The sequence below is a fragment of the Argopecten irradians genome, chromosome 2, assembly GCF_041381155.1.
Source record: "Argopecten irradians isolate NY chromosome 2, Ai_NY, whole genome shotgun sequence".
NCBI lineage: Eukaryota > Metazoa > Mollusca > Bivalvia > Pectinida > Pectinidae > Argopecten > Argopecten irradians.
In genome coordinates, this window is record NC_091135.1 from 72,087,349 (window position 1) to 72,112,353 (window position 25,005).

The window sequence follows — 25,005 nt, forward strand, 5'->3', positions numbered from 1 at the left end:
CTTATGTCAAAAATCATAGAACAGATTATACATGTCCCCTGACAGTCCCCACAAGGGTTTGGGGTACGGCTTATGTCAAAAATCATAGAACAGATTATACATGTCCCCTGACAGTCCCCACAAGGGTTTGGGTACGGCTTATGTCAAAAATCATAGAACAGATTATACATGTCCCCTGACAGTCCCCACAAGGGTTGGGGTACGGCTTATGTCAAAAATCATAGAACAGATTATACATGTCCCCTGACAGTCCCCACAAGGGTTAGGGTACGGCTTATGTCAAAAATCATAGAACAGATTATACATGTCCCCTGACAGTCCCCACAAGGGTTAGGGTACAGCTTATGTCAAAAATCATAGAACAAATTATACATGTCCCCTGACAGTCTCCACAAGGGTTAGGGTACAGCTTATGTCAAAAATCATAGAACAGATTATACATGTCCCCTGACAGTCCCCACAAGGGTTGGGGTACAGCTTATGTCAAAAATCATAGAAACAGATTATACATGTCCCTTGACAGTCCCCACAAGGGTTGGGGTACAGCTTATGTCAAAAATCATAGAACAGATTATACATGTCCCCTGACAGTCCCCACAAGGGTTGGGGTACAGCTTATGTCAAAAATCATAGAACAGATTATACATGTCCCCTGACAGTCCCCACAAGGGTTAGGGTACAGCTTATGTCAAAAATCATAGAACAGATTATACATGTCCCCTGACAGTCCCCACAACGGTTAGGGTACAGCTTATGTCAAAAATCATAGAACAGATTATACATGTCCCCTGACAGTCTCCACAACGGTTAGGGTACGGCTTATGTCAAAAATCATAGAACAGATTATACATGTCCCCTGACAGTCCCCACAAGGGTTAGGGTACGGCTTATGTCAAAAATCATAGAACAGATTATACATGTCCCCTGACAGTCCCCACAAGGGTTAGGGTACAGCTTATGTCAAAAATCATAGAACAGATTATACATGTCCCCTGACAGTCTCCACAAGGGTTGGGGTACGGCTTATGTCAAAAATCATAGAACAGATTATACATGTCCCCTGACAGTCCCCACAAGGGTTAGGGTACAGCTTATGTCAAAAATCATAGAACAGATTATACATGTCCCCTGACAGTCTCCACAAGGGTTGGGGTACGGCTTATGTCAAAAATCATAGAACAGATTATACATGTCCCCTGACAGTCTCCACAAGGGTTGGGGTACGGCTTATGTCAAAAATCATAGAACAGATTATACATGTCCCCTGACAGTCTCCACAACGGTTGGGGTACGGCTTATGTCAAAAATCATAGAACAGATTATACATGTCCCCTGACAGTCTCCACAAGGGTTTGGGTACAGCTTATGTCAAATATTATAGAACAGATTATACATGTCCCCTGACAGTCTCCACAAGGGTTAGGGTACGGCTTATGTCAAAAATCATAGAACAGATTATACATGTCCCCTGACAGTCCCCACAAGGGTTAGGGTACGGCTTATGTCAAAAATCATAGAACAGATTATACATGTCCCCTGACAGTCTCCACAACGGTTGGGGTACGGCTTATGTCAAAAATCATAGAACAGATTATACATGTCCCCTGACAGTCCCCACAAGGGTTGGGGTACGGCTTATGTCAAAAATCATAGAACAGATTATACATGTCCCCTGACAGTCTCCACAAGGTTGGGGTACGGCTTATGTCAAAAATCATAGAACAGATTATACATGTCCCCTGACAGTCCCCACAAGGGTTAGGGTACGGCTTATGTCAAAAATCATAGAACAGATTATACATGTCCCCTGACAGTCCCCACAAGGGTTAGGGTACGGCTTATGTCAAAAATCATAGAACAGATTATACATGTCCCCTGACAGTCCCCACAAGGGTTAGGGTACAGCTTATGTCAAAAATCATAGAACAGATTATACATGTCCCCTGACAGTCCCCACAAGGGTTGGGGTACGGCTTATGTCAAAAATCATAGAACAGATTATACATGTCCCCTGACAGTCCCCACAAGGGTTAGGGTACGGCTTATGTCAAAAATCATAGAACAGATTATACATGTCCCCTGACAGTCCCCACAAGGGTTAGGGTACGGCTTATGTCAAAAATCATAGAACAGATTATACATGTCCCCTGACAGTCCCCACAAGGGTTAGGGTACGGCTTATGTCAAAAATCATAGAACAGATTATACATGTCCCCTGACAGTATGTCCCATGACAGTCCCCACAAGGGTTAGGGTACGGCTTATGTCAAAAATCATAGAACAAATTATACATGTCTCCTGACAGTCCCCACAACGGTTAGGGTACGGCTTATGTCAAAAATCATAGAACAGATTATACATGTCCCCTGACAGTCTCCACAAGGGTTAGGGTACAGCTTATGTCAAATATCATAGAACAGATTATACATGTCCCCTGACAGTCCCCACAAGGGTTAGGGTACAGCTTATGTCAAAAATCATAGAACAGATTATACATGTCCCCTGACAGTCTCCACAAGGGTTAGGGTACGGCTTATGTCAAAAATCATAGAACAGATTATACATGTCCCCTGACAGTCCCCACAAGGGTTGGGGTACGGCTTATGTCAAAAATCATAGAACAGATTATACATGTCCCCTGACAGTCCCCACAAGGGTTAGGGTACAGCTTATGTCAAAAATCATAGAACAGATTATACATGTCCCCTGACAGTCCCCACAACGGTTAGGGTACAGCTTATGTCAAAAATCATAGAACAGATTATACATGTCCCCTGACAGTCCCCACAAGGGTTAGGGTACAGCTTATGTCAAAAATCATAGAACAGATTATACATGTCCCCTGACAGTCTCCACAAGGGTTGGGGTACGGCTTATGTCAAAAATCATAGAACAGATTATACATGTCCCCTGACAGTCCCCACAAGGGTTGGGGTACGGCTTATGTCAAAAATCATAGAACAGATTATACATGTCCCTGACAGTCCCCACAAGGGTTGGGGTAAGGCTTATGTCAAAAATCATGAACAAATTATACATGTCCCCTGACAGTCCCCACAAGGGTTAGGGTACAGCTTATGTCAAAAATCATAGAACAGATTATACATGTCCCCTGACAGTCCCCACAACGGTTAGGGTACAGCTTATGTCAAAAATCATAGAACAGATTATACATGTCCCCTGACAGTCCCCACAAGGGTTAGGGTACAGCTTATGTCAAAAATCATAGAACAGATTATACATGTCCCCTGACAGTCCCCACAAGGGTTGGGGTACGGCTTATGTCAAAAATCATAGAACAGATTATACATGTCCCCTGACAGTCCCCACAAGGGTTAGGGTACAGCTTATGTCAAAAATCATAGAACAGATTATACATGTCCCCTGACAGTCCCCACAAGGGTTTGGGGTACGGCTTATGTCAAAAATCATAGAACAGATTATACATGTCCCCTGACAGTCTCCACAAGGGTTAGGGTACAGCTTATGTCAAAAATCATAGAACAGATTATACATGTCCCCTGACAGTCCCCACAAGGGTTGGGGTACGGCTTATGTCAAAAATCATAGAACAAATTATACATGTCCCCTGACAGTCCCCACAAGGGTTAGGGTACGGCTTATGTCAAAAATCATAGAACAAATTATACATGTCTCCTGACAGTCCCCACAACGGTTAGGGTACGGCTTATGTCAAAAATCATAGAACAGATTATACATGTCCCCTGACAGTCTCCACAAGGGTTAGGGTACAGCTTATGTCAAAAATCATAGAACAGATTATACATGTCCCCTGACAGTCTCCACAAGGGTTGGGGTACGGCTTATGTCAAAAATCATAGAACAGATTATACATGTCCCCTGACAGTCCCCACAAGGGTTAGGGTACAGCTTATGTCAAAAATCATAGAACAGATTATACATGTCCCCTGACAGTCCCCACAAGGGTTGGGGTACAGCTTATGTCAAAAATCATAGAACAGATTATACATGTCCCCTGACAGTCTCCACAAGGGTTGGGGTACGGCTTATATCAAAAATCATAGAACAGATTATACATGTCCCCTGACAGTCTCCACAATGGTTGGGGTACGGCTTATGTCAAAAATCATAGAACAGATTATACATGTCCCCTGATAGTCTCCACAACGGTTTGGGTACAGCTTATGTCAAAAATCATAGAACAGATTATACATGTCCCCTGACAGTCCCCACAAGGGTTAGGGTACGGCTTATATCAAAAATCATAGAACAGATTATACATATCCCCTGACACTCTATACAAGGGTTACGGTACGGCTTATGTCAAAAATCATAGAACAGATTATACATGTCCCCTGACAGTCCCCACAAGGGTTAGGGTACGGCTTATGTCAAAAATCATAGAACAGATTATACATGTCCCCTGACAGTCTCCACAAGGGTTAGGGTACAGCTTATGTCAAAAATCATAGAACAGATTATACATGTCCCCTGACAGTCCCCACAAGGGTTAGGGTACGGCTTATGTCAAAAATCATAGAACAGATTATACATGTCCCCTGACAGTCTCCACAACTGTTGGGGTATGGCTTATGTCAAAAATCATAGAACTGATTATATATGTCCCCTGAAAGTCCCCACAAGGGTTAGGATACGGGTTATGTCAAATATCATAGAACAGATTATACATGTCCAATGACAGTCCCAACAAGGGTTGGGGTACAGCTTATGTCAAAAATCATAGAACAGATTATACATGTCCCCTGACAGTCCCCACAAGGGTTAGGGTACGGCTTATGTCAAAAATCATAGAACAGATTATACATGTCCCCTGACAGTCCCCACAACGGTTAGGGTACGGCTTATGTCAAAAATCATAGAACAGATTATACATGTCCCCTGACAGTCTCCACAAGGGTTTGGGGTACAGCTTATGTCAAAAATCATAGAACAGATTATACATGTCCCCTGACAGTCCCCACAAGGGTTAGGGTACGGCTTATGTCAAAAATCATAGAACAGATTATACATGTCCCCTGACAGTCTCCTCAAGGGTTTGGGTACAGCTTATGTCAAAAATCATAGAACAGATTATACATGTCCCTGACAGTCCCCACAAGGTTGGGTACAGCTTATGTCAAAAATCATAGAACAGATTATACATGTCCCCTGACAGTCCCCACAAGGTTAGGGTACGGCTTATGTCAAAAATCATAGAACAGATTATACATGTCCCCTGACAGTCCCCACAAGGGTTGGGGTACGGCTTATGTCAAAAATCATAGAACAGATTATACATGTCCCCTGACAGTCCCCACAAGGGTTAGGGTACGGCTTATGTCAAAAATCATAGAACAGATTATACATGTCCCCTGACAGTCCCCACAAGGGTTAGGGTACGGCTTATGTCAAAAATCATAGAACAGATTATACATGTCCCCTGACAGTCCCCACAAGGGTTAGGGTACAGCTTATGTCAAAAATCATAGAACAGATTATACATGTCCCCTGACAGTCCCCACAAGGGTTGGGGTACGGCTTATGTCAAAAATCATAGAACAGATTATACATGTCCCCTGACAGTCCCCACAAGGGTTGGGGTACGGCTTATGTCAAAAATCATAGAACAGATTATACATGTCCCCTGACAGTCCCCACAAGGGTTAGGGTACGGCTTATGTCAAAAATCATAGAACAGATTATACATGTCCCCTGACAGTCCCCACAAGGGTTGGGGTACGGCTTATGTCAAAAATCATAGAACAGATTATACATGTCCCCTGACAGTCCCCACAAGGGTTAGGGTACAGCTTATGTCAAAAATCATAGAACAGATTATACATGTCCCCTGACAGTCCCCACAAGGGTTGGGGTACGGCTTATGTCAAAAATCATAGAACAGATTATACATGTCCCCTGACAGTCCCCACAAGGGTTAGGGTACAGCTTATGTCAAAAATCATAGAACAGATTATACATGTCCCCTGACAGTCCCCACAAGGGTTAGGGTACGGCTTATGTCAAAAATCATAGAACAGATTATACATGTCCCCTGACAGTCCCCACAAGGGTTAGGGTACAGCTTATGTCAAAAATCATAGAACAGATTATACATGTCCCCTGACAGTCCCCACAAGGGTTGGGGTACGGCTTATGTCAAAAATCATAGAACAGATTATACATGTCCCCTGACAGTCTCCACAAGGGTTTGGGGTACAGCTTATGTCAAAAATCATAGAACAGATTATACATGTCCCCTGACAGTCCCCACAAGGGTTGGGGTACGGCTTATGTCAAAAATCATAGAACAGATTATACATGTCCCCTGACAGTCCCCACAAGGGTTAGGGTACAGCTTATGTCAAAAATCATAGAACAGATTATACATGTCCCCTGACAGTCCCCACAAGGGTTGGGGTACAGCTTATGTCAAAAATCATAGAACAGATTATACATGTCCCCTGACAGTCTCCACAAGGGTTAGGGTACAGCTTATGTCAAAAATCATAGAACAGATTATACATGTCCCCTGACAGTCTCCACAAGGGTTAGGGTACAGCTTATGTCAAAAATCATAGAACAGATTATACATGTCCCCTGACAGTCCCCACAAGGGTTAGGGTACGGCTTATGTCAAAAATCATAGAACAGATTATACATGTCCCCTGACAGTCTCCTCAAGGGTTAGGGTACAGCTTATGTCAAAAATCATAGAACAGATTATACATGTCCCCTGACAGTCTCCACAAGGGTTAGGGGTACGGCTTATGTCAAAAATCATAGAACAGATTATACATGTTCCCTGACAGTCCCCATAACGGTTGGGGTATGGCTTATGTCAAATTCATAGAACAGATTATACATGTCCCTTGACAGTCCCCACAAGGGTTGGGGTACAGCTTATGTCAAAAATCATAGAACAGATTATACATGTCCCCTGACAGTCCCCACAAGGGTTGGGGTACAGCTTATGTCAAAAATCATAGAACAGATTATACATGTCCCCTGACAGTCCCCACAAGGGTTAGGGTACAGCTTATGTCAAAAATCATAGAACAGATTATACATGTCCCCTGACAGTCCCCACAAGGGTTAGGGTACGGCTTATGTCAAAAATCATAGAACAGATTATACATGTCCCCTGACAGTCTCCACAAGGGTTAGGGTACAGCTTATGTCAAAAATCATAGAACAGATTATACATGTCCCCTGACAGTCCCCACAAGGGTTAGGGTACAGCTTATGTCAAAAATCATAGAACAGATTATACATGTCCCCTGACAGTCCCCACAAGGGTTAGGGTACGGCTTATGTCAAAAATCATAGAACAGATTATACATGTCCCCTGAATTTACCATAATTATAAGTTATGTGTAGTGACAACTCATTTAAAATATCTATAAAAAAAAGATTTTTGAAAATAAATTTAATTTCAATTTTTCTTTTTTATTTTTACATCTAAACTTTTATTTTGCCTTATAACCCATAAAATTCTAAATTCTACATTTTACTGTTTGAATTTCAACTTACTGGCATATAACTTTTTAAACATCCCTACAGGCAGTCTGTAGCAAAAGTCTTTGACAGTATGAAATGGCCATCAATTGCATGCATCTGTTGAGTAGTACAGGGGATGTCAAACTTGCCACCAGCCGAACGTATAGAAACAGACGTAGCCTTCATGGGCTGTCATCCTCTGTAATATAATTACAAGCCATAATTACGTATAACAATTTGAGACAAAAATTCAAGATATATGTGTCAGCCTTTTTTTTTGACTGATCAATCCCAAAATGCAATATGCACAACTAATACATGGTCCAAGTGCAATATATGCATAGAATTTAAGATCACCTTGATGGTGGTGTAATAGGTCAGATGTTAATATGCAAGATCTGCTTATAAAATCATTTACATTTAATGGTAAAAAATTGGGCATTTTTGTATCAAAATAGGGTGGTTAAATTTTGGTGCGTTTAAATTTGGCATTTCCCTATCCCATGTAAATTTTTGACACATAACTTGATTTGTTAAAAGAAAAAAATTCTGAATATTTACTTTGTCTATACACATGATAGACCGGCATGATTAATTTTGAAGCCTTATCGATACAAAAACAACACTTTGAAACATTGATCTTTAATAGAAGTGGTTAATAGTCACACATCTAATTATATACATTTTTGCACAAAGAAAGACTAACACAGGTAACGTTATTTTTCTGGTTGACAGAACATACCTTAAATGTATGTTTATGTAACGTGATCAAGTAAATTATCCAAGAGTATGTGTGCATATAGATAATAAATGGCATGTAGATGTATTGATCATTTTATATAAACCAATAAATATGTAGCAAAATTTTGGTGTGTGACATTTTGGCGTTTTCATGCCAAACGCCAAATACTGTAACCGTGGAAATTTATGCAAGGGGAAAATTTCTGCTAATTTCGCGAAGGTCACTTGATCGAGAAAATTTCCCCGAGCGGAATATTTTGTACAAATATGGACTTTGTTGTTAAAAGTCTGAGTAATTGAATCTTTTCCAAAAATAACAACACAGCGAAAGTTTTATGGATGCAAATCGTGAAATTAAGCACTCCCAAAAAATATCCACGTTTACAGGAAGCTAAAATATTACCACATCCAAAAAATCCCAATTTACTGTAAATTTATTGGCCCATTGCACCCATCAGACTCTTGAAGTTAGTCTGAACAAGTTCCAAAATCGATCTTAATGTGACAAAAGATTTAAACCTTTGGTAAAACAAAAAGCTACTACATAAAGAAAATGATTTTTAATTATCAATTTACCCATTTTGACCCCTTTTGACCCCTTTTGACCCTGGCCCCTGAATATTTGAATATTATATGCTGAAGTGCTATCTTAGATTAATAATTCTAACCAAGTTTAATTTATGTTTAAAAAATTATGTTTTCCCTATCAAAATTGTAAATCTGACCCTCCTCTTTGGGGAAAAACCCAAGGGCCACAAAAACCACAATTTTTGTAGAGGCCTTAACGTTCATTCTCCACTAATTTGCATGTTTTCAGAAATAAAAACATGAAATATGAAAATTGAAAACAAAGTTCTTATGTATTGTCATTTGTTTGGCAAATATCTCTACTTTTTAAATCCAAAAGGGCTGGCTCCTATCTTTACTCATAGAAAAGTTATAATTGTTACAGTCAACCATCATATTTTGGTAAATAACAGATACGTGACTTTGTTAAAATGAACTAAATTGAGGTTTGTCATTAGAAATGCCACAAAATATACACTTTAACTGAATTTTAGCTTTGGTTTTGGACTTTTCTTTCCATTCAAAGCCATTTGTCCGTCTCGAAAGCAACTTGTCTTTATCAATTGCAGTTATGAAAAGTTCATTTGTGAATATTGGTTCGTATGATTCATAAGTGTGTTCGAATAGTTTAATATAAAAATATTACCAAAATATTTTGTTTCTATATTTTTCCTTATTATCAAACTGTACTTATATCTGCATAAGTAAATGTCAGTAATTTTTTATTTGTATCACAAATTACTGTATGGGACATTAAAATCCTTCTTTAAAAAGTAACGTATATGTTACAACATACTTAATATATGACTGTAGAAATCTGACAGGTTTATTATGTTTTTCTGTTTCATAAATTCGTCAAAATGCAAAAAAGAAAATGTACTTAACAGCGGTTTTACTTCACTGCAATACTTTAGATGATTTTTGCCTAAATTAGCAGCGGTAACGTGTCTGTTCTCTTGATATATATGTCTTTATGAAGTATTAGAAAATCAACGAATTCAATAACACGATTCTGCTTCAAAATTTGTAGTCAAAACTACAACATCGAAATTATCAAACGATAGATCAAAACTATTGAAAACGGCGTTGATGAAGGGATGATTATGTTTGTACCATATTGGTTACGTATATGTCTACACCGATTCCCATTGACTGCAGATGGTTTCGGCGTTCTTGTCATTTAATTGGGGAAAAAATGACCCGCACGTCTGACAGGTAGATGTGATAAATTAGGATAAACAGTTCGTCTGATATTATTGGCCAACGAAACCTCACTTGTCCTTTGTTGATGTTTTTTGACATGAAGAAAAGGAATAATTCATTCTCATTGTCCTCGCCTTCCTTCACCTGAGAAACGTATCAGTCTCCGTCATACTTGATTGCCACAAACAACCCTAAACTTACATTTTCTGACCATATCTAGTCTGAAACAAATTGCTACAAATGAAACCAAGTTCACTCAAATTGGAGTTTACGTACAAAAGTACAGATACGTTACCAAATATGACAGGTACGTTACCAAATAAACAAATACGTTATTTCATGTTTATATATCACATTACCGTATCATTAGTATAACAAACAGTCTAACAATATCTGGCTATAAAATGTATTTGAATTAGTCGATGTAACACTATTTTTATTAGTTTTACATTAAATATTAGAGTTAACGGTACACCTTTCATCAAACAGATACAAGATCTTTTATACCAGATACGTTACTATTTTGATATGTGGTTTATACATTTAACAATTAATTATATTACCTAATAGCTTAATCAATACAGCTAACTTGTGTTAGAAATCACGTAATTATTATCAAAAATGTATATATATGTTACTATGTACAGGTATATAATAAAGGAAAGTAAAGGTTTTTCTTATTTCGAGTTTCCCAACACTGGCAACACAACGAATCTTCCCGCTTGTAAACTATTATGACAAACTCTCGGACACTAGCCACGTGGTTAAGCAAATTTTGAATGTTTTATGACAAGCGTGAGAATTTCTGCCGATATGGGTATTTTTCCATAACGTATCTGTCTGTAACGTACTGACCGACACTAACCTCTCTCATCATTTAAATGACACCGTGTGACTTGACGACCAAACCACAAACATTGTAACACTTAGTATTATATACTTTTCAAACTGTGATGTGAATTTATCTCTGTGGGAATGTGGCATCTTATGTAATCAAGTACATAGTAGTAACGTATCTGTTGATGTCGTTGCGTAACATGTATATTTTCAAGATTAGATCGCACCTGTCCATTTAATTGTTAATGAATGTGTCCATGTCATAAAGGTAAAAGTTAGTATACATATTAAAGTTCATTATCACGAAAAAAACGTGGACATTTGATAATATATCAATTGTGTACATGATTTTATTTGTTGGTAACGTATCTGCCAGCATAGTTTGTGACAATGATAAAATGAGTTATATAAAATATATCTAAGCATTTTGTGTGCCAATACTTGTCTATTCTCATTGCATATGCTAATATTTATGATATGATAGAAAAAAATGTAACATTTACCCATTTCCTTAGTCACAGATGATTTATGAAATACATTATAGCTTAGGAGGACAGTCGAAATTCGTCACGAGAGCCATATTTAATGTGATGGTGAGAAAAATCTTAATTGGTCCGAGGAACCACACTTCATTATTTTCAAAGATCAATCAATACATTTCATGTGTAAAACAAACATTATATGCAAACATTATTTTTAAGTCCCGATATTGATAGAGGACTCTTAATAATGGAATTTGTACATTTAGCGGAGAATGAACGTTAAGACCCTTCCATCTCTAAAGACATGGCCATATATATACACAGTCCTATACAAACCTGACGGAACGCTTCACACATGATTGCACGCGCTGCACCTACATAAAAATCTGCAATGATTATCCTCACATTTCTTCCTCGCAGATCAGCAAAAATCTAGTAAAATATGAACAAATAATGAAAAAATGACAAAAACAGATTTGAGTTGTACAAAATAAATAGTTCTTAGCTTAATAAGTTTATCTAAGGCTTTAAAAATGCACCAGTGTGTCATGTATTGTACCCAATGATAACATCATTATATATAACCATCACTAGGATAGGTTTATTTAAGGATTGAATCTTGCTTTGGTCGATTTCATGGGTTGATGTATTGAGTTGCTCTTGAAACAAATTGAATGAACTGCAAAGCAGTTCATGTTGAATTTGTTTCAAGAGCAACTCAATTCATCACCCCATAAAATCGACCAAAGCATGATTCAATCCTTATATTTCAATTCAATCGTATTTTAGATTTTTGTTGATTTTTGTTTTAAAAAATTGCGAGTTTCTGGTCTTGTGCAAGTCTACAGCGAGAGACGTAAGAAAATAGTGCGTCATATCAGAATACAACTAATTAAATATAAATAGCGCAAATATTACAATTTGTCATAGATTTATTTAGAAACAACTTTATTATCAATGCAATCCAGATGATACATAAAACATTTACAATATATTTAGAAGTGATTGCAAAAATCGTCCGCCAAAGATGCGGAAGGATAATGTCTAGACTGTGTGATACAGTTGTCTCCCGCTTCGATTCAAAATGGAGAGTCACCATAACATGATGGGAACGGAAAGGTTCTAGTGGTTTATGAAGCCTTTAGCCTTGATACAAGTTAAACAACTGAGACGTTCTAGCGTAGTTTTGACACACGTCACACAGGGACATGGCACATTTTATTTTGCTTCGGTAGGCAATGTTGCTGACTCGAACGATACACAAGAGCCACGAAGTCAGTAAAACGAGAGTTCATAAACAAGAGGCCCAGAGGACCTGTATCGCTCACCTGGTTTGTAATGCCAAGTAATGTTCTGAATACAGGTTCATTGTTTCTTTTCTGAAGGAATTTTAAGATTAACCTCTAAGTCCCCTATTGGGCTCCATCCCTCCTGCCCCCAGGGGGTCGGAGCCAAAGTTCTGTTTCCCTTTCCCCAGGGATGTTTGTGGCCAAATTTGGTTACAATCCATGCCGAACTCTAGGACAAGTAGCGATTTATAGAATTTACCACTATTTCCCCTATTGGGCTCCACCCCCTCCTGTCCCCGGAGGGTCAGAGCCAAAATTTATACAAGTTCTGTTCTCCTACCCCCAAGGATGTTTATGGCCAAATTTGGTTACAATCCATGCAGAACTCTAGGACAAGTACCGATTTATAGGATTTACCTATAATTCCCCTATTGGGCCCCTCCCCTCCTGCCCCCCGGGACCAGTGCCAAAATTTATACAAACTCAGTTCTAATCTCCCAAGGATATTTCTGGCCAAATTTGGTTACATATTCCATGCAGAACTCTATGACTAGTAGCGATTTAAAGGATTTACCTCTATTTCCCCTATTGGGCCCCACCCCTCCAGCCTCCGAGGGGCCAGAGCCAAAATTTATAAAAAGTTCTGTTCCCCTTCCCCCAAGGATGTTTGTGGCCAAATTTGGTTACAATCCATGTAGAACTCTATGACTAGAAGCAATTTAAAGGATTTACCTCTAATTCCCCTATTGGGCCCCGCCCCTCCTGCCCCCGGGGGACCAGAGCCAAAATTTATACAAGTTCTGTTCCCCTTCCCCCAAGGATGTTTATGGCTAATTTTGGTTACAATCCATGCAGAACTCTAGGACAAGTAGCGATTTAAAGAATTTACCTCTATTTCCCCTATTGGGCCCCGCCCCTCCTGCCTGGGGAGTCAGTGCCAAAATTTATACAAGTTCTGTTCCCCCTCCCCTAAGGATGTTTGTGGCTAATTTTGGTTACAATCCATGCAGAACCCTAGGACAAGTAGCGATTTAAAGAATTTACCTCTATTTCCCCTATTGGGCCCCGCCCCTCCTGCCCCCAGGGGGTCAGAGCCAAAATTTATACAAGTTCTGTTCCCCCTCCCCTAAGGATGTTTGTGGCCAAATTTGGTTACATTCAATGCAGAACTCTAGGACAAGTAGCGATTTAAAGGATTTACCTCTATTTCCCCTATTGGTCCCCACCCCTCCTGCCCCCGGGGGGTCAGAGCCAAAATTTATACAAGTTCTGTTCCCCCTCCCTCAAGGATGCTTGTGGCCAAATTTGGTTACAATCCATGCAGAACTCTATGACTAGTAGCGATTTAAAGGAAATGTTGACGGACGGACGGACGCCGGACGGACGCCGGACGGACGCCGGATGGACGACGGACGACGGACGCCGCGCCATGACATAAGCTCACCGGCCCTTCGGGCCAGGTGAGCTAAAAATGCTTTTAAAATTGTAGAAATCAGTCCATAATATTTGCAATTTTTTTAAACACACGCTGTTTAGATCTAGGCCTAATCTAGAAAGCTTCTCAGGCAAAAGTAGGTCTAGATGAAATATTTTCTTGCGCGAAAACCGATGTTAAGATACCCAAGTTCATACCTAAGTTCATGAGCAAATGAAACCGTATTTTTTAAGTAGTTTCATTGAGTCCAACTTTAGTGAAAATTGAAAATTATAATATAGAAAATTTCTAGGCATCATCAGGTTTTTTACTGTATTACCAAGGAATAATTAATTAGAAGATAATTCCTGGATATCATCAGGTTTTTACTAAGTATCCCCAAATATCTAAAACTATTATTTGTATGTTGATCAGGTTACGACACACTTATGTACCAAATAAAGAGCCATGCATTAGTACCTGTGTAACGTCGTAACTCTGTTCATGAGTCTGTACAATGTCATGGCGGATGACGACCTTGACCCCTGACTTCTGCAGGTGATCCTGAAGAAGAAGGTGATATTCTGGCAGCTCCTGGCCTGCTTCTGCTAATGCACCAACTTGGTGCCATTTTAGTTTGCTGAAAAATTGCTCATACACATACCTAAAATAACAAAAAAAAATTAGTTAAAGCGGTATCATCATGTTCATATTAAATTATTCAATGTAATTATGATCAAGGGTTATCTTACCTTGTCAAAACTTACGATATCCAGCTGCCTTTAAAACACTTTATTCAAAATGGGAAAGATTGATCATTTAGAACAAAGAAAATAAATTGAGAGGCCCATGGGCATAAACTAGGTCATCTGACCACTGACATAAGACAGTAGAGTCAAAGTATTACAGTAGGGCAAAACAGCTTTGCATCAATATAAAAGAATCAAATAGACTGAAAATGTTCACATTTTCTTCATTCCAGTATGGTAGTGATCACCCAATATCAGGTCTCTCCTTAGACTTTTAGTTATTCACAATAAGTTTATAATGATTTTAGCAATTTTGAATCGAGTGTCTGTGCGTTTTTGTGACGAATTGAAGGTCAATGCAATTATTGCATTTGAACATTTTGCAAAACGTTTTTGCCTTTTTGCAACCCCCCCCCCCCCCCCCCCGTGAACTTTGAATGAACAAAACTTTGTAGCCCTTTATCCCAGAATGATACGAGTTTATCCTGGCGCCTTTTCGTTATTGAGAAGAAGTCATTCGAATGAAAAAGTGTATGCATGGCGCACGGCACATCACGCGCGATGGACGAAGCATGATGAGTATAGGTCATATGACCTAAAAAAAACAAAATGTGTTTAAAAACAAGGAAAAATTACTTATGCACGCTGATTTGGGGAATAGTCCGATAGAAGTAAGGGTAGGTAATTCTATCTGAAAGTGACGAGGCCTCAGCACTATATAACTAATGGTAAACATATAGATAGTGTTTGGATAATGATGCGATGGACTCCGCCTTCATCAGAACTATGCATGGACCTTTAACAGAAAACAGAAAAATGGCTAAGATCACCAAAAAAAATACTCAGGAAACATTAAAAATTAATATACAGACTCATTCAAAATTAAAACGGATTAGAGAGAAATGCACACAAAATTAAAATTTCTAATTATAAGAGATCCCAGAGGAATCTTGGTACCAACCAAAGAATTATTTACTGTCCGACAATTGAAAGAGTGATCTTTTCTCTGCTTTTCAAACTTAAGCTCTTAAAATCCAAGAAGATAGCGCTGCTCCTGCGTCGGCCATCTTGTGGAATGATCGGTCCCTCAAAATACCTACAATAGGCACATCTATAGCCCTTGAAGAACCTACACATGAAATTTAAGAAAAATACCTACCATACTTTCTGAAGATTATAGCAGTAATGATTTTCTAATTATCAAATCCAAGATGACAGCATGTCTGCCATCTTGTTGACCGATTGGTACCAAAATGCGATATTCACAACTATGGGCCTAAATGAATATACGCATGAATTTTCAGAAAGATCCCTTCAGTACTTTCTGAGAAATAGGCGGGGGGTAACGAGTGATAACAAAACTTCAATTACCACAAGAGGCCCAAGGGCCTTATAAAAAAAAAAACAAACAACCGGTCATTTGACTTTACCATAGCAATCGTCCTATAGCGGAAATTTAATTAGATATTGGTGTCATTTCAGGCAAGTTTGAACCAAAATTGCGGCAGGTTAGAACTTGAAATCAAAGTTCTAAATTTATTTTCAGATGGCCGACTGTGGCGGGCCATTTCAGATACTTCGGATTGACCCGAAAAAATATCAACACTTGGTTGGAGACCATGTCAGGATCATTTCATGCAAGGTTCTCAGCCAAATCGCACAAGTCAAACATGCTCCCCCCGAAGAAGATCAAAACATGTTTTCAAGATTGGCGGACTGTGGCACCCATCTCTGATTTCGGATTGACCCGAAAATATTAACACTTGGTCGGGACCATGTAAGGATCATTTCATGCAGGTTTCAGCCAAATCTCACAGGTAGAACATGAGAAGATGTTCAAAATGTGTTTTCAAGATGGCGGCTGTGACGGCCATCTTGAATTTTGGACTCGACACCAAAAATAACAAACACTTGGTTGAGACCATGTCAGGATCGTTTTCATGGAATGTTTCAAGCTAAAATCACAAAATTTCAAAAATGTGTTTTCAAGATGGTGGGTTGTCTGTGGCTGCCATTTTTAGGATTTTAAATTGACTCAAAAATAACAACACTTTGTAGGCAACCGTGTGTCAGGATCATTTCAAGTGCAAGCCCTTGTTTCACCCAAATTACACCAGTACAACTTGAGAATATCCTTTCAAAAATGTGTTTTCAAGATGGTGGTCTGTGCGGGCCATCTTGGATTTCGGATCGACCCGAAAAATTAGACAACACTTGGTAGGGACCATGTTAGGATCATTTCATGCAAAGTTAAATGACCAAAAAATCAAAATTAGAAAGAGTGGTAACTAACATTCAATCTAACAAAAATCCTAGATAAACGGAAAACGCTCTCTCCACGGCTCATCACATCTGTCTATTGTGGGCAATGATTCTTCCATATCCTCAAAATGATGCAATATTGGGCATAACACTACGGGCTATCTAGGGAATATACATTCTAAATTGAGGACAGATCTACCTAAATTTCCAGAACCAATAGACTACCAAAACTTTCTACAGGAAAATGACGCGGCCAATAAACAAAACTTAACACCACTACCAAAAATGGCGGCCACAACCGCCCCCCGCCCCATCTTGTTGAATGATACGGTCCTCAAATTCTCAATATTTAGCATAAATCTAGGTACCCCAATGGGAACACCTATATATCGAAACTTCGCAGACAGGATCCCTTCAATTGCTTTGTGTGCGCAAACAGCGGTTGCATATCTTCATCTAAAAAGACATCAATCCAAGATGGTAGCGGCTGGTCGGCCATTTTGTTCTGACCTAATCAGATATACTGACTAGCCAAGAAGGGCCCTGGGTAACTAACTGACCCTTCAATACTCAGAACAGGTAGAGCCAGTTAGGTAGTAAACCACTGACTAGCCCTAGAGCAAGGCGCCCTGGTAACTGTAACTGAACCCATCAATACAGAACTTAGATATCAGTTAGAGTAGTAAAACTAGCTGACTAGCCAAGACAGTGGCTGCTGGTAAAGCTACACTGACACCCATCAATACAGAACAGGTATCCAGTTAGGTAGTAAAACTTACTGACTAGCCAAGAAAGGTGACCCTGGTTAACTATACTGACCCCATCACATAAAGAACAGGTATCAGTTAGGTAATGATATCTACAGACTAGCCACTAGTAATGGGATTCCCTGGTAAACTAACTGGACCCCATCAATACAGAACCAGGTATCAGTTAGGTAGTGAAAACTACTGACCCTAGCCTAAGCAATAGGGCCCGCTAACTGACACTGAACCCAAACCCATTCAATTTCCACTAAATCGCAATAAACCATACAAAACTTTAGTCACGAAATCATTTTGATGACTCTGTCATGGCTTCTATCTCAAGTTTCATGATTTACATACTATAAAATCAGACATTTCATACTCTAGGGACTCCGGCGATTTGTAGATTTGTGGAGTTGTGGATATATTTGATGTACTCTCTCATGGCTACATCTGCCTTACACTGAGAATCCACCACAATCATCTCAAGGTCATAGTTCGGTAAAATGTTTGAGTCGCGGTTTAATGCGGACTACTAGCCAGCTCAGCTCCTGGCATAACAAAAAAACATACATTGTCAACTCAACAATTATTGCTGCGCAATTCTTTGATCGTCTTATTATGGGAATCGGGAAACAATCGGGACATAATCGTAGCCTTGTACCCTCTGTAAATCAGTGTTGAAACATCCCCCCCCCCCCAATTACAAAAGACCCCCCCCGGTCCACGAGCGTTCCTTCTTCAAGTATCACTTCATCTTCTAGATATAGTGTAAATAGCCAAATTTTGTTGTTCCTTACTTCCCCAAAGGCTATGTATTTTTGTCTGGCACAATATTGTGGTTATAATCCATAATGGACTTAGTAAAGCCTCTTTTCAAAGTTTATACACTCATTTATTTTCCCTATTGAGCCCCGCTCCTCCTGCCCACGGGGAGGTCAGAGTCAAAATCTTATACAAACAACTCTGCTTTCCTACTTCCCCAGGAAGATGTTTCTGGCCAAATTTGGTTACAATCCATGCTGAGATCTAGGACTTTTAACAGTTTTAAATATTTAACTCATACTTTTCACCCTTCTATTGGGCCCCCGCTCCTGCTCGGCCCTACCGACCCCAGTGGGGTCACAGCAGCCAAAATTTATATACAAACTCTGTTCGCCCTTTCCCAAAGGATGTTTTTTCTGCCGCCCCCCCCCCAAATTGGTTTACAAGCCATGTATGTCGAAAGGAAATGTTGAACATCAACAACAGGCCCATGGGCCTTAAATCGGCTCACCTGATATTTGATACAAAATTATGTTATGTAATTTTAGCCCATGCCCCTAAACTGATTGTCGTTTGTTCACAAAATAGGAACAATATATCTATCGCTAGGTCTACATAACAAAGTTTCATTAGCGCTTGGTGGCATATTTTACACACACGCCGTTACACTCATGTTCACAAGATTCAATAATTATTATTCCAATGGGCAATAACTCTGTAAAAAAGTTAGAGTCGAATCAAGCTTATTTTAAAACTTGTTCAAGATATTTCCAATGATAGCTACAGTGGACCCTCGATAAAACGGACACCTTTGTTCCCCTTCTAAACTGTCCTGATGACTAATTTTTCCGGACTGCCAAGTTTCGTGTTCTTAGTCAATTAAATTGTCATGTACTAGTTACTCCCCTTGACCTTGTAATCGATGATAGGCTTTAAGATATGTGATATATGTGTACATACTTCATTTTTTATGTTTTATAGTGTTTTTTTTCTGTATTATTATGTTAAGAATATGAAATAAACACATTTCTTTTTAAAAGACGAACCGAACCGCCATCCCCCCGCCATCATTAATTGTGAACTTATGTATGCATATAGCAACGTATCCACTCTCTTGATCTGTCATACAGCAAAATTAATGTTCAACAAATGCCTAATCCAGGATCTATATCTACAATCCTTGGCAAAAGAAAACTATGATTTACAAATAGTACTGAACATATTTTTAAGGACTAATATAATTGTTTATATTTATATATGGTGTGTGTGTTTGTTTGATTGACCATTTCCACAAATCTTTATCTTTACTGACTTAGCCTTTACATGACTGCATGTACCCGTGGACAAAGGTGTCCAGGTAAACGCCTGCTGCTACTGGACCGCTGCACCCCTAGCTGTTGTTATGCTCAAACACAACACCCACAGTGTCAAGTGCCGTAGTGTGTATTCTTACACATGACTGTAGCTGGCCTTGGATTTTCTCGGCACAGTAGTGACTGAAAAATTGTCCGGATTATTGCAGGCTCTCGCGTTTAGTAATGAAAAATTTATTCCATTTCCAAAATAGAGTTTCCAAATTCAGGAATCCGAATTTCTGGTAACTAGTGAGTATGAAAGTAATAATGTTACAGAAATCAGTTCTCTTGACATTTATGTCCAGATCGTGTGAGGTTTCCAAGACGTATCGGCAATTTCGATTATTGCAGGTCCACTGGTAATATAGCGTCTATATGCAAAGTTTCATGAAGCCCAACGAGTGACAATTATTAATTCTAGGTTGCGTGTTTCATATAATGATCCTCAATACTTGTTATTTGATTTGGGACTTGTATCTCAAAATCGCTATGTTTTGTATTCTAAGTCGAGTTTTCAATCTCGTCCTAGATGCCTCCCCAAATGTAGTCTACATACAAAGTTTTCAATAGCCTTCAAGTTTAAAATTCCACTAAAGTTATTGTGTTCACAATGTCCAATAATATTTTAAGTGCCAAGGGCAAAGAATCCAAACATTAACTGGTCCGAATAAAGCTACTATTTTCTAACTTGTCCTAGATCGTTCCAATGTTTAGTCTACGCACAATACAGTTTCATTAAGCTTGGTTCATATTTGATACAATCATCAACATACAAATGGTTCAATTAGTAATTTATTATTGCAAAGGGGCAAGTTATATCTCTGTAAATTTACATGAGCATCATGCTGATTTTCGGGACTTGTCATAGGTCGTTTCAAAGTTAGGACTAAGAACAAAGTTTCATGTAAGCTCAGTTTATATTTTCTAAAGTTATCGGCAACTATACAAAGTTCCAGATAATATTTTAATAGTGCACAAGGGGCAAAAACTCCGTAAATGTAACTGTTGAATCAATCTGAGGTAAATTCTACTAGGTTAGTCTACATACTAATTTTCCATTAAGCGCAGGTTTAAAATGTATTTTCCTTAAGCTCGGTTTATAATTACTCATGTTAACGCGTTCACAAGGAAACTGTTAACAAAAACACGGACTATGCAACAACGGACGAAGGCATGAATGAGCAACGAGCGACAGACATATGACTAATGGCTATAGGTTCACTGGTGACCAATTGTCTAGGTGACCAAAAAACATACATACAGAATCTAACCTTGTACTAGCCCCTGGTTAGGTCCATAGTCCACCTGTGATGGGTAAAAATCCAAAGTAACTTGAATCTTTGGTCTTCATTGATAAATGTTTTGGTAGTCCATGGCAAACCGTTTTATCTTTATTCTGATGTAAACAAATCACAAGAACAGTAGACACTGAGAATAGAAAATACTGTAATTCCGGGAGGGCAGAGTTTCAAACTCCAGTTGTTCTCAAAATGGGAAACTTTGATAACTCACATAATATGCTTCTGGTGCATTTGTTTTGATTATAGTCCAAACAAGAGGCAAATTTTGTAAAAAATGATTTGATTCATAATACTCATCCAGAAGGAAATTTGGTGGAAGTGTTTGACACACGTCGGAAATCGGATACCGAGTAAAATCTGCATTCCAAGTGCTTTGATGTCATGATGAAGTCCGAAAATAAAAGAAACTGGATGATGTTGTTTTAAACGTGTTCACTTATATAGGGCCTGTAGTTGTCTCCTAACCAGAGCGATTGTTCAACAAGATAAGTTCAAGTCTCTACAACATGGCCAACCAGGTACATCTTTGTTCCATCTCTATACAACAAGAATGAGGAATCAGATTATTTTTTAACTGATAGATTATTAAAAACCTTACAAAATAATAATCTTTTTTTATGTACATATCTATCTATCCATATATTAAGCCAAACTAATGCTATCTTACGAGGGATGTTTCCTAAATTAATGTAATCTGTATGCGCAATATCCTCATGAGAAAACGTGCAAAATGGGCTTAAATAATACCTCTTGGCGTTAGCGTGTTATTCAGACAGGCGTTGATATAGGTAAAATCTCGCTGCACACAATTACACATGACTCATGGTGCTGTGTAACATTTGTTTTGTAATTCGCACTCCGTATTACATCTATATAAAATTATGGTTGGCAAGAAGAGTTGAAAACGAAATTGAAATTAGGGCCGTATATCAAAGTAGAAGGGTCTCTACATGGCTTAAAAGCCGGTGGATATTCATTCGTGAGGTGTGTTGTATTTGTGGGAAAGGACAAATGTCAAATATGACTTATTTGTAATGTGGGATTGCTCGATTTAAGTCGGGGACACCTGCAGTCATAACTGATGCAGCCCAACACCAGTGCGCCCTGCAACTACAATACAACAAAGCTATAAACATTTGAACATAAATTCCGCAATTCCTTTGAAAATGATGCCAGGTACAAACTGGGGGTCCCGGACAGTTAGCTAAAATGGCAGGCTTTGTCTTTAGCACTGTATTCAATTGCATTTTAAAGAAACATCTAAAGCAGGGCAAGATCAATGCCATGCGTGGTTACCCCATTTACTATTATGCACAATCCAAAAGAGGTCCGTGTTTGACAAGGCCAAATCCTCATATTGAAGAAATACCCGAAATAACGCAAAATGCGCTTTTGATTATTTGGTCAAAGGTGATGAAACATGGTGTTTTTTTTTCGAATCCCAAAAGAAAAAAGGTGCTCTCTAATCGAAATCAGGGCAAGCAAAAACGCCAGGACGCCCTAGGCACTTGCTAAAATTGATACGCACCGTGATGAAGGCTTTTGGTCTGATATATTCCTGTGGATTACAATGGGTCCAATCATTCAAAGCCCTGATTTCCAAAAGGGCTAAACTAGTCAAAGCGCAAGTATTATAGGGTAATAAGACATAGTAACTTCAATAAGAGTTTAAGAAAGTCTTACAAACCCCCCCCGCGCCCACATACAGGTTTTTTTTATTTGAAGTAGCCCTTCAAGGCTCTTACGAAGATAATTCGCCAGCAACAGCGAATGGAGTCAATTGTATCAGAGTTTTTGAAGGCATAAAAGGTCCCTGACCTCCCCCCACCCTGCATATTCACGCAGAGTTTGGCACCCTGTGGGACTTTTCTCTTGTTCCCCCAAACTAGTATTTCACCTGACTCCTGAAACAAAATACAAGGAGGCCACCTAGGCCTGAAAATCGCTCCACCATGTGTTATTTGGTAGTTTATTATCACAAGAATGCTTACAATTAGATAGAATAAGAAAAATTGAACTCCCAGATTTTTAATTCTGAATCACAACCATTACTAATGATGCTATTAAATACCATACAAATATTACTACATCCAATACATAGGATCAGAGTACAAAGTAATTTATAATGAAAATAGTAGCCGTAAATGACCATTCTTTGAACTCGCATTCTATTGCCGTTTAATGCCCCGGAGGGTGAGCCCTATCATATGATACATATTTTCAATTCCCAACCCTATTAGGATGCTGCCATTGCACAGTATCAGTGCTCATTCCATCTCTAAGATGTCAAGAGAAGAAGTCGGTGTGATAATGTAAAAAGCTAAATTGACCCCTTATGGAGTCCCCCCCCCCCCCCCGCCACCAAGCCCCACCCTTCAAGGCTCCTGCGGGGGGGTCAGCCCCATCAATTGCAAAATTTTGAATCCAAAACACTTTAAGGATGGAACCAGTGCATTATGAGCGCTTTCCCAAGTTAAGTTTGTCAGAGAAAAAGGTCAATTATATGGAAAATGTGAACCATTTTTATGGACTCAGGCCCCTCTGGCCCCCGGGGGACATCCCTATGTCATTTGCTGATTATGGAATCCACCCAGACTACCAAGGATTGTACCATTGCATTAATGGGTGAATATACCATGCATAGTTGCAGAGAAGAAGTCATTTATATGGAAATAGCACAATTGACCCTTTTGGAATCCTCCCCCTCTAGGCCCCTCAGGGGTGGGCAGGTTGTGTGTGTTTGGGTGTTGGTCCTATCATTTTGTACAATTTGTGAAATCCCCTCCTATATAACGGAAGGCTACCATTGCATTATGGGTGCTAAACCCATGCTTGGTTCAGATAAGAGAGTCTTATTATATGGCAAATAGCCAAATTGACCCTCCTTGTTTATGGCCCCGCCCCTCAGGCCCCCGGCAGGGTTCAGCCCCAATGCAATTGTAACACTTTTCAGTTAGTTAGCCCATTTGAATGCTTCCTGTACAAATATTTATTGAAATCCGGAACAGGCCGGTTTTTGGAGAAGAAGTCGATTGTTTGACGGACGATCGACAACGGAACGCCGGACGTCGGACGCTGTCGGTATCTCCTTCAGATTCTACCCTCGGTCCTTTAGAAGACCAGGTGAGATAATAAATCAAGTAAATGCCCTTGGCTTCTGCCTCAATTACCTGTTATCTTATAAGATAAACCAATTCAAGAGTACGAAACCAGTTTCCAAAAGTGCATCGCTCGGATTGAAACGATGCTTAAATGCAGATGGAGGAGTACTGGCTTAGAGGGACAGTGCCATAGTAAAATGATCAGAATTTACTTCAAATCACAGAAAAATCACCAAGAGTATCAATAAATTTTGGAACACCCTCCCTCGTACATTGACACGGGTAATAATAAAGCGGTTTTCTAGGGAAAAGATAAACTGGTCTCTTTAACTGAGGTAGGACAATAAGAAACACTCAACGGGCTACGTAGACACAATGTCCCGATGATGTTCATCATTAATTTCGCTGGCTATTGTTGGCGACTTCATTAATATTGACACGATGTTTCACATTCCTATTAACGGCTCGTCCTTTGGAAATATAGCCATAAAAACTGCATTTTTAATATGTGTTCATCAAATGAATAGTGAATAAAACGAATAAAACATCGGTCTGCTCAGTGTGGACACAGACATTCTCAAAACCTAGTGAAATATTTTGGATGACAACGCTCCGTGGCAAAAAACACCTGGGGTAGACAAGCCTCCAAATTCTTCACGGTCTTGGCTTGCTCGGTTTGAGTTAGTCACTATCCACTTGACAGACCCATGTAAG

The 25,005-nt window shown here is 39.2% G+C and overlaps 1 long non-coding RNA gene across 1 annotated transcript; it reads right to left on the reverse strand.

The window, feature by feature from the left end:
• Nucleotides 1-7,646: 7,646 nt before the first annotated feature.
• LOC138317085 (uncharacterized) lies at nt 7,647-15,540 on the reverse strand. Its single transcript, XR_011207709.1, has 4 exons — nt 15,398-15,540; nt 14,493-14,676; nt 11,646-11,741; nt 7,647-7,678 (listed from the first exon to the last, which is right to left on the reverse strand). It is a non-coding gene; the product is annotated as an uncharacterized lncRNA (long non-coding RNA).
• Between the last annotated feature and the right edge of the window lie 9,465 nt (nt 15,541-25,005).